At 45.8% G+C, this 11,953-nt stretch overlaps 2 pseudogenes; one reads left to right on the forward strand and one right to left on the reverse strand.

Annotated features, from left to right (window-relative positions):
* Positions 1-4,446: 4,446 nt before the first annotated feature.
* On the reverse strand, positions 4,447-5,905 carry LOC123441398 (annotated as a pseudogene).
* A 1,623-nt stretch (positions 5,906-7,528) lies between these two features.
* Positions 7,529-10,570, forward strand: LOC123442670 (annotated as a pseudogene).
* The last annotated feature ends 1,383 nt before the right edge of the window (positions 10,571-11,953 follow it).

Here is an 11,953-nt window from a genome sequence, read left to right on the forward strand (position 1 = left end):
GCAAGGTGAATATCGAGAGCGGAGTGATGACGATCTTCGACAACCTCCGAAACGTGCTAGCTCGTGTTAATCGCACACGGAATAGGCTATATATCCTCAACCTTGATCAATCTCAACCGGAGTGTTGGCTCGCCAAGAGTGATGATGATTCGTGGTTATGACATGCTAGATTTGGACACGTTAACTTTTACGCCTTGAAGAAGATGTCAAAGATGGAGATGGTATCCGGGATGCCAGTTATCGACCATGTTGATCGAGTATGTGACGGGTGCTTGGTTGGAAAACATCACCGCAGGCCATTCCCTGCTCAGTCTACCTATCGTGCAAGTGATGCACTCGAGCTGCTCCATGGTGATCTATGTGGCCCTATCACCCCGGCAACTCACGCTGGAAAGAAGTATTTCTTCCTTGTGGTAGACGACTACTCGAGATATATGTGGGTCATTCTCCTACGATCTAAAGATGAGGCATTTGAAGCGTTCAAGAAGTTGAAGGTTGCAACAGAGATGGAACACAAGCTGAAGGTTCGCGCTCTACGGACAGATCGCGGCGGAGAGTTTACGTCGAATGAGTTCAACGACTACCGCGAGAAGATTGGCATAAAGAGGTTCCTCACGGCACCTTACACGCCGCAGCAGAATGGGGTCGTTGAAAGGCGCAATCGAACCGTCGTTGACATGGCAAGGAGTTTACTCAAGAGCAAGAACCTGTCAGGGACTTTTTGGGGAGAAGCTGTCTCGACGGCGGTCTATCTTCTCAACCGGGCTCCAACGAAGGCGGTGATCGGCAAGACTCCGTATGAAGCAATTTACGGACGTAAGCCGAATGTGTCTCATCTACGGACATTCGGGTGCGTGGCACATGTGAAGACGGCGGAGCCGCACCTCACAAAGCTTGCCGATCGTAGCACCAAGATGGTGTTCATCGGATACGAGAGCAGTTCTGGCACCAAGGCATACCGTTTCTACAATCCACAAACCAAGCGTATACGGATTTCACGCGACGTCGTGTTTGAAGAAAACCAAGCGTGGAATTGGAGCGCCGCAGCCGACGATGCTCCAAACAGTAACATATTTGCAGTTGAATTTCCAACTGATGATGATGCAGGGGAGGATGTCCAGGTGGTTGGCAAGACGCCCAACCAAGGTGACCACAATGGTAGTGATCATCATGGTGCCGACACCGTCGATGATGTGTATAGGTCGCAAGGAGATAGCGACAACGAAGCGCACGGCACGGGTGGAGATCTCGACGACAACATCGACAACGAGGCGCATAGTGACAATGACAATCAAGATGATGATCATGATCACGACGACTACGCCGACGACGCGGATGTCGATGACACGCCCGAGACTCAGCCATCTTCCTCAAGTGCATCAACATCGACACAATTTGTGTCACCTCCTTCACAAGCCACAACGGATTCCTCAGGGCCTCGTCGCTACAAGACCCTCAAGAAAGTCTACAAGTACACAAAGGCAGTTACGCTCGAATACTCCGGACTATGTATTTTCGGAGTTGAGGAGCCGGCGAACTTCGTAGAGGCGAGCAAAAGTCCTAGCTGGACGCACGCCATGTATGAGGAGATGAAGGCGATTGAGAGCAATGACACGTGGACTTTGGTAACCCGACCTCCAAACCAAAAGGCGATAGGTTTGAAGTGGGTTTACAAGTTAAAGAAGGACACAGAGGGTGCCATTGTGAAGTACAAAGCAAGATTCGTTGCAAAGGGCTACGTACAACGTCAAGGAGTTGACTATGATGAGGTGTTTGCACCGGTTGCTCGAATCAAGACGGTGAGAGTGCTCCTAGCTTTGGCGGCACAAGAGGATTGGAAGGTTCATCATATGGATGTTAAATCCGCTTTCCTCAACGGCGATCTCACAGAAGAAGTGTACGTGGAACAACCCCTCGGCTACGAGAAGAAAGGCGAAGAAGGGAAAGTTTACAAGCTCAAGAAGGCACTTTACAGGTTGAAGCAAGCGCCAAGAGCTTGGAACTCAAAGTTAGACCGAAGTCTGGTCTCGCTCGGGTTCAAGAGATGTCCCCTCGAGCACGCAGTCTATACAAAAAACTCCAAAGGCTCAAACCTGCTAGTTGGAGTTTATGTCGACGATCTGATTATCATCGGAGATAGCGTACAAGAAATTGAACGTTTCAAGGCGCAAATGAAGAACAAGTTTAGCATGAGTGATCTGGGATTACTCAGCTATTACTTGGGCATCGAAGTGAAGCAAAGCTCCGGAGAGATTTCCCTATGTCAATCGGCCTACGCGGTCAAGTTATTGGAAAAGTGTGGCATGCCAGATTGCTACGAGACACAAGTTCCAATGGACCAACGTCACAAGTTGAGCAAGCGTAGCTCAAATCCGCTGGTGGACACCACAATGTATCGAAGCGTCGTGGGCAGCCTAAGATACTTGGTGCATACCCGACCTGACTTGGCTTATTTAGTCGGGATCGTGAGTCGTTTCATGGAGAATCCGACAACCGAGCACATGAGCGTGGTCAATCAAATCTTGCGTTATTTGAAAGGCACCATTAATCTTGGTTGCACATACAGAAAGGGAAAGGAAGGATTGATCCTTCGTGGATATTCAGATAGTGACATGGCAGGTGATGTTGATGACCGAAAGAGCACAACGGCCAAGGTCTGGAATTCTCAGAAGCAAAAGGTGGTGGTACTGTCTTCATGCGAGGCAGAATACATAGCGGCAAGCACGGCGGCTTGTCAAGCAGTGTGGCTGAGAAGACTCCTAGCTATTCTTGCAAAGCGGGAGGTGCAGAAGGTGTCACTGAAGATCGATAACCAAGCTGCAATCTCGTTGTGCAAAAATCCGGTTCATCACGAAAGGAGCAAGCACATAGATACCCGGTTCCACCATATCCGGGAGTGCATTGAAGAAGGGTTGATCGAGGTTCAACATGTGAACACGAAAGACCAACTTGCCGATATTTTCACCAAGTCCCTCGGTCGACAGAAGTTCATCGAGATGAGGAGGAAAGTCGGAGTGCAAGAAGTGAAGTCAAGCAACAAGATTAAGGAGGTGAATGTAGATGTTAATCATGTTGCTCATGTAGGATTAGGAAAGAAAGCCAAACTGAGTCCTAGTAGTATTAGGATTCCTAGTCCTAGTCTATTTCCATAGTCCCTTGTGGACGTGTATAAAACACACCCTAGGGGTGTTGATTGTAACACCAGAAAAGCGAAAAACAATACAAAGCAAAGGCTCGACATGGGCCTTTAGCCATCAAATCCATCGATCAGTTTTATTTGTGTCGCTAGTTACGCAAGTTTCGTCAAATAGCCGATCGAAACAAGAATCGCATAGACACGCCTGTACAGCTGCATACGCACGTTCAAAAGCCAACAACCGAGGCAGGAGCTTTGGGGAACCTGAACGAACGGGGAAACGCGACCATGGCAGAGGCGCTCAATGGCTCAACTGTATTTGGAAGCAGGTACTATGTAGTAGTATTAGGCATCTGTGTGCGAAGCGTCAAGTATGAAGGCTGGTCGCTGTTCCCTGTAGCGGAGCTGAAACAAGATCCAAGGACACTGTAGAAAATGCGGTTATACCATCGTCTTGCCAAAGCAAATTAAGGTTTAAAACATAGCAATGCAATGCTCCTCGGTAGAGTACTATTTGTTCTGAACTTAATTAGTGCAATACGAATATGCGATGCATGATCAAGGTGTGAAATGCGGCTATATATATGTGTGATGGTTGTTGCAGGGAGCGACGGACTATGAAGATGATGTCAAACTGACACAGCTGAAGACTGAACACCATGACAACGATGTGTGCAATGTTGTGTGGTTGTGCGGCGGCGGAAACCGGAAGAGGTACCCTGTGCCAGAGCTCTGGAGCTTCGTCGAATGGTTAAAGGAAATAATGAAAAATGCGCTCAAGTAAGTTCTAGGTGAAGCCGTTATCTTAACTGTTTTAGATAATCAGAAGCGAAGAGAGGTGGTTCTCCTCTGTGTGTGTCTGTAATCAGAGCTGAAGCCACGTCGTTCTCTTCTGTTTGTGTGGTGCAGTTTCTATGCAAATTGATGTGTTTATCTGGGCTCTGTCCATATATTATATTATACTCCCTCCGTCTCAAAATAAGTGTCGCTGATTTAGTATAAAATTTATACCAATTTAGTTATAAATTTGCGAACTTTATTTTGGGACACAAGGAGTATTATATAGAAAACAAGTATGTAACATGATGGAACTAAACGGTTTGAATTTCATTGAATTACTACCACGCACACAGTTCGTTTCGTCAGAATCAAATAAAACAAAAGGCACCAAAGTACACTCACATAATCATATAGGAAAAATAACATCAAACCACATCATTATTATTACGCCAACCGGGATCCACGTCCAAGTCAAAGCAAAATCATCATTCGCGAGAACAAAAATCAAAAGGTTGGGTCGCTGAGATAACCTAGTCCTCGTTAGACGGGTCGAGAACATGCCCTGCAAACAGAACTGCGCCGGACGCCTCCTCCACTATGAAGTACGCAAACGGATGGTCGGCTACGAAATCCACTTGAGGAGGTGGCGGCCGCCGTGTGGTATTACATCCTATGACATCCATCATGGTGACGGCAACAGCTATGGTGCCCTCTTCGTTTACCTCGATGACCGCCTTGTGGATGACGTCGCTGAGGACCAATGGCAAGCTAGATTCATCACGCTCCACCATGTCAGACAGATCGGCTTGATCACTGAACGACAACTGAAGCCCCAGCTTCTTAAGAATGGTGACAATGCTGCTTTGGAAGGACAACTTGAACTTGGGCATCCTGAACTGCCTAATGCGGATCCTCTTCTTTGGTAGGTACTTGTCCAGGAAGCCAGGTTGGGATGCCATCATATCGACTAGCCTCGGCAAGCCGTCCAAGGCATCAGGGAGGAAGATGCACATACAAAACTGTGCACGCTCGTTACAATCAGCATGCCGGTCTGTCACTGAGGTGAGAAAGATGTCAATGGATTACCTACGTACGATTAAAAGGATCGAGGCTGGTCGGACGTGATGGATTACCTTGTGCCTGAGCCATTTGGTATCGAAGTTTGAGCACCTTGAACCCTTGGTGCACGGCGATGAACTGGGAACTCCAGCTCCGCATGAAGGGCACGTCGTCGACGGTGCGGCCGTCGAGCCGGTGGAACGGTTTGTTGACGGTGGCCTCCTTGTCGAACGGATCCTCCCACTAGCCCTTGAAGTATATAGCGTTGCCGAGCACGACGCGGGTGAGCTCCGTGATGGATCCCGGACCGAGGACGGAGCCGATCAGGTTCCCGGTGACCTCCGTGACCCACGCGTTGATCTGACGCCGTGCCGCCTCCGGACTGTTGCGGAAGTCGACGGTGCTGGCATCCGCCTTGTGCTTGCTCATGGCGGCGTGGCGGTAGGCTGGCTTCAGCGGGCACGTGAGGTCGGTCCACACGCCGGACGCGAACGCGACGCGCGGCCCGCCGGAGTCGGAGTGGTCCTTGAGCGCGTCCTCCGCCACGCCGGAGAGGAACTCGTCGAGCGCGGCGCGAGACGGCGCGCCGAGCACGCCGAGTATCTCGTCCTGGGTGGCGCCCCGGGCGCCGGCGGCCAGGAGCGCCAGCGCCGCGTAGATGGACAGTGGCGATAGCACCAGGTTGCTGCCCGCGTCGTCGTTGTCGGCGAGGCGACTTGCGAGGCTGGCGGCGAGCGCCGCCAGGCCACCGGAGCAGGACTGCGTCGTCGTGTGACTCGTGTCCCCCGTCGCTTCCATCTCTTGCTTTGGAGGCGGAGAGATAATCGCGTAGAGAAACGGCGATCGGTTCTTCACCGTGACGGCGAGGCGACTTGCGAGGCTGGCGGCGAGCGCTGCCAGGCCACCGGAGCAGGACGGCGTCACTTCCATCGCTTGCTTTCGATCGATCGAGACGGAGGGAAAATCGATCGCGTGCAGAAACGACGGCCGGTTCTTCAACGTGATGCACGCCAACAAGAATCGTCTCTATTTATGTGATTGCTAGAAATCCGGGTTTTTTTCTTTCCAAAGGTAAAACCAACCGATTCCTTCCAAAACATAACTTTCCTTTCAAAACATTACTGAAATCCTGGAGTGGTGGCGGCAGGTGCCACCTGCCCGGCTGGCCGCCTGGCCGGGTGGCGGCGAGGCACAGCCGCCTCGGTCCGTGGCGGCAGGTGCCACGCGTCACTTGGCGTGCCTGCCGCCACGAAAAATAGAGGTCTTTTTTCGCATTTCACACCGCATGTGGTCTTTTTTAACAATAACATTCGGCTAGTGGTCTTTTTGGACAAAAATTCGTTGCGAAAGCGAAAAGGAAAAAAAAATCCCTGTCAATTAATAATGGAAGGAGACTGGATCTGGAAGGTCCTTGTCATTGCACGTTTGACATGGCCTTGTGGAATCTCTTTGCAGATTACCTTAATCTATTCATTTGGCAATGCTACTTGCAAGTTAATTAAGCAGTGAGTGTTGACAATACGCAGACATATGGGCAAAGCAGCTAATGGGCACCTCGCCAATCTCTTTCTCACCTTCCCATCTAATGGCATCCTTCGTCTCCGTGGATTCTGCTATCTAGCCCACAGTTTCTTAAGCCAGCAGAGGGGGGCTCTAGCAGCTATTAACTGGATCTGGTAAGGCATCAGGAAACTTGTGGATTCTGTTCGTTCCATTCGAATCCTGTTATTCCTTCCTTAATTACCTATTGGTTTCCTTGCAGCACACTGATCGGTTTACACCACCGATTCATATGGGCCAGAAGAGTGCTCCGATGATCTTCTATTCTCTGTTTTTCTTCTAGCTTGCGCTCAGCCTTGCCAGATCTTGAAAGTAGCAATTGGCTGACCATCGGGGCAAACCGTGCGTTCCACACGATTACCGTTGATTCTATTCATTGACAGTTTTTCGCTTGTTGGAGGAATGGTTTGTAAGGTAAAAAATTGCTGTCGTACTTTCATATATATTACTACAATGGAATAGATTGTCATCATTCCTAGTCTAGCATATGGGAAACCAATCAAGGGTAGAATGGATCAGACAAACAAATATATAGCTGTAGATTAATATCTGTACACATTGTAACTCAATGCAACATTTTATTTCTGTGGTTCTTCATGTATGCTTCTATGCAGCTGCTGCCATTTAAGATCCTTGAGCTGAGAAAAGCAATTTAATATACTTCACTGAAGCAGAAAACAAATTAAACTACAGAGTGCTAACTCAGGAATTTAGACCTCAATACCTGGCCCTAGTCAGGGTACTATATCTGTATGTACATTGCATAGCTTCATTATGCTAATATTTTTCAAAATGTTAACAACAACTCAGTAGTGATATCTGTTCACATCCTTTGTGTTAATATAACTTCAGCGAGACTTGTCTCAGATCAGAGCATGTTAAGATACCTGTTGTATTAATTTTCAGACTTTGGTTTTGCCATTCCCAAATCAAACAAGTCACCCTGACCCTGGTGTTCTTTGGTGGATCTCTAGCACTGAGTTTGCCTCATCCATGGCGACCATACTAGAAGCTCTGCTTCGATCAAGTGCCCTTAAGTTGCAAGATATCATTACCAATGAGGCCATACTAATCTTAGGGGTGGAAGAAGAGCTCGCAGAACTGCTGCGACGAGTTGAACTAATTCAGTGTTGTATATATGATGCTGAGAAAAGGAGGGCAAAAGAGCTAGCAGTAAACAATTGGCTTGGCCAATTGAGGGATGTTATATATGATGTTGATGAAATCCTAGACGTGGCTAGATGCAAAGGAAGCAAGCTACTGCCTAACCATCCTTCATGGTCATCAAATAAATACGCTGCATGTAATGGCCATTCAGTTTTCTCTTGCTTCTGTAACATCGGTTCACGTCGTGATGTTGCTGTTCGGATTAGAAGACTCAACATGAAAATAGGGAACATTTCCAAGGACAACATATTCTTAACATTCGACAGTAGTACACAATCTACTGGAAGTGATTCAACATCTAAACTGATAAGAAGCTCCAACCTTATTGAGCCCAATCTTGTGGGAAAGGAAATCATACATTCTAGCAGGAAGTTGGTGGACATGATGCTTGCAAACAAGGAAAAAAAGTCTTACAAGCTCACTATTGTTGGAACCGGAGGAGTCGGTAAGACAACACTAGCTCAGAAAATATACAATGACCAAAAAATAAAAGGAAGCTTCAAGATACATGCATGGATTTGCGTTTCGCGAGACTACAATGAAGTTACTCTTCTCAAAGAAGTTCTCCGCAATATTGGTGTCCATCATGAACAAGGAGAAACCATATGAGAGCTGCAGAGTAAGCTTGCAGAAACAATTAATGGCAAGAGTTTCTTTCTCGTTCTAGATGATGTGTGGCAGTCCAATATATGGACGGATTTACTAAGAATTCCATTACATGCAACAACAACTGCAGTAATATTGGTAACAACACGAGATGTTCAAATTGCAATGACAATAGGTACGCAATATATCCATCGTGTTGATCTTATGTCAGTAGAGGTGGGATGGGAGCTACTTTGGAAGAGCATGAATATTGACGAAGAGAAAGAAGTGCATAATTTAAGAAACATAGGGATTGAGTTTGTCCGTAAATGTGGTTGCCTCCCTCTTGCAATCAAGGTTACCGCTAGTGTTTTGGCAAGCAGAGATCAAACGGAAAATGAGTGGAAAAAGATTTTGAGCAAATATGCATGCTCACAGAGCATGCTTTCTGATGAAATGGAAGGAGCTTTGTATCTAAGCTACAATGAGTTACCTTATCGTTTGAAGCAATGCTTCCTTTATTGTGCATTGTATGTTGAAGATTATGCCATTCTCCGTCGTGTAATTACCAGGTTATGGATTGCCGAAGGCTTTGTTGAGGAGCGACAAGACCAACTACTAGAAGACACAGCAGAAGAGTACTACTATGAGCTCATCCATCGAAATCTCCTCCAACCAGATAACAAATCATTTGACCAGGCTGAATGCAAAATGCATGACCTCTTAAGACAGTTTGCTTTAAACATATCAAAAGAAGAATGTTTTATTGGAGATATTGAAACATTAAGGGGTGTGAATATGTCAAAACTACGACGAGTTACTGTTGTGAGTAAGAAAGATAAATTAGTGTTACCTAGAATTAATAAGGTGGAAGCCAAGGTGAGGACGTTCTTTACTGTTCTTGGTCCACGGAGCATTGAGGATACATTGTTCAAGAAATTTCTGCTTCTTCGTGTTCTGGTACTAAATTACTCACTTGTACAGAGCATTCCACATCATATAGGAAAACTGATACATCTACGGCTACTTGATTTTGATTATACTGGCATATCCTGTCTTCCGGAATCTATCGGCTCCCTGAAGAACCTTCAAATTTTGAGCTTGAATTATTGTGATGTTCTGCACAGTCTTCCTTCAGCGATGTCCCAGTTATATAGTTTAAGATGTCTTAGTCTTCTTGATACAAAAATAAATCAGGTTCCAAAAGGGATAGGAAAATTGAAGTTCCTCACTGATGTGCGAGGATTTCCAGTTGGAGAAGGAAGTAATAATGCTGATGTACAAGATGGATGGGGGTTGGAAGAGTTGTCATCCGCGTCACTGCTGAGGTATCTTACATTGGTTAAATTGGAAAGAGCAGCATGTTGTAGTACAAATACAATGTTGATGGACAAAAAGCATCTAAAAGCACTAGTACTAGAGTGGACATCATATTCAGAAGATGTTAGAAATACTGAGAAGGTGTTTGAGCAGCTAATACCTCCAGTCAACTTGGAAACCTTGTATATTGTTGGATTCTTTGGTCGGCGCTATCCCAGCTGGTTTGGTAGCACCTGTTTGTCTTCACTTGTACACGTTATCCTCAGAAATCTACGATGTGTGGGTCTTCCACCTATTGGCCAGCTACCCAACTTGAAATATCTGAGGATCGAGGAATCATATGCAGTTACCAAGGTTGGTCCTGAATTCGTTGGTTGCACAAAGGGCGATCTTGTATGCAGTCAGTTGGTTGCTTTCCCTAAACTTGAATGGTTGATCATCAGGGATATGCCCAACTGGGAGGAGTGGTCTTTTTTTGAAGAAGAAATAGAAGTTGCTGCTAACGGAAGGGGAGAGGATGGACCTGCTGAGATTCAGAAAGTGAATGCCCCATCTGCAAGGGTACGACTGCTGCCTCGTTTGGTGAAGTTAAAACTTGATGGTTGCCCAAAGTTGAGGGCTCTTCCGCTACAGCTTGGATTGGACACTGCTGGATTAAAGCACCTTGAACTTATTGAAACAAACAACTTGAAGGCTGTGGATGACCTCCCACTGCTCTCTGAGCTCCTTATTATTAATAGATGTGAAGGCCTGGAGAGACTCTCTAATCTCCCTCAGGTGTCAGAGCTTCGTGTAAATGGTTGTCCGAACTTACGCCATGTGGATGGGTTAGACAGTTTGCGGCAATTGTGGCTGGGCGTGGATATGGAAGAGATCTCCCGTTGTTGGGTGCATGGGCTTCAAAAGCAACACCAACGGCTTCATGGCGAAGACTTGGATGTTTACACAATGTTTAGCAGTTAGATGGCACAAGGTATGAACATTGCATATATACTAGTTGGACATTAAGTTTTATGCCTTTGATTCTTGGAGCCATAATTTATATGAGAAATTCATATTCAAACAACACTTTTTTTTTTTACTCAGTGGACATATAAATTGCAACCTTTCTAGTTAATTGTATGTAATGCAACCATATTTCTTAAATCTAATGTGCTTGTGTATATTGCAAAAGAGCTGTAGTGGGTGCCCATGGTAGCAGATCACAGGCGCATGAGTCATTGTGCTATAATATTGCTCTAAGTTGCTTATGTGTTCCATCTTTAAACTAGCAAGCATTGGAAACTTATACTGTTGCTTATGTTCTAAGAGTTGATAACATCAGTATGTAAACCTGTTATTTGTTCCACATGTATCTACATGTATGTGCAAGTACACACTAAGTATTGTTAAATTCATAATTGTAATGGTTCTGACTTGGTCGCATGTGCTAAATTCATATTTTGTAATGGGTCTGTGTAGATGGCTATGCTTTGCACTCCTCTTCTTCATGATTTAGTCCTCATTGTCATGCATCAACTTGATAAAAATAGTTTTGTACGTGCACCATAATGATGTAGAGACTGGAGGTTTCAGCCTCCTTTTCGAGGAAAACAAATAAGAAAAAAAAAGACTCGACTTTTGCACCTCTAGGAGTAACAATAATTGAGTTCTTGATCTCGGTTTCACTGAAATTTTGAGACAAACAGTTCCCCTGTATTGTATGATTGTATCTGACTGACACAGTGCACCCAGCTATAGGTTTGTTATTTGACCATTTGCTTTGATTAACCGAGGAACACATTACTTGTAGTGGATGCCTTGGGTCTTATGTGCTTGTCTTAGATAGTTGTTAATTACTATGATTTTGTTCCCTAATTCACGTTATATGTTTGACAAGTTGGTGGCAGCCTAATGCTGACGAGTCATGGCGCGGTTCACTTCAACGTGCAAAGGGGCGCGAGACGTACTAAGTTGAGGAAATGCAAGTACCTGGATGATGTAGGGAGCTTTTGAAGGAAATGTCCTGTTTTTCTTTGGGCCAGTGCAATCAGCGATGTGTCGAATTCCGTTTTTCTTTTTCTTTCCTGAACTAGAGACAGAGAGCTTCGCTGTATCTGTGTGAGACGGTTTCATTAATCTTTGGATGTAAGCAATGGATTCCATTCTTTACGGCACAGTATCTGTGTGAGACACGGTTTCCTTCTTTGGTTGTGACTGATGGTTTTCGTTTTGGCATGCATGATTTTGTTCTTTGAATAGAATTGGGGTCCGACGGTTTGCCACACGGAAATTGTGTAACCTGTATCGCCAAACCTGTGTATGTGAGTGTGACCTGGTGAAGGAAACCGTGGACGTTAGGACGAC

The sequence above is a fragment of the Hordeum vulgare genome, chromosome 3H (genome assembly GCF_904849725.1).
Source record: "Hordeum vulgare subsp. vulgare chromosome 3H, MorexV3_pseudomolecules_assembly, whole genome shotgun sequence".
Classification (NCBI taxonomy): Eukaryota; Viridiplantae; Streptophyta; class Magnoliopsida; order Poales; family Poaceae; genus Hordeum; species Hordeum vulgare.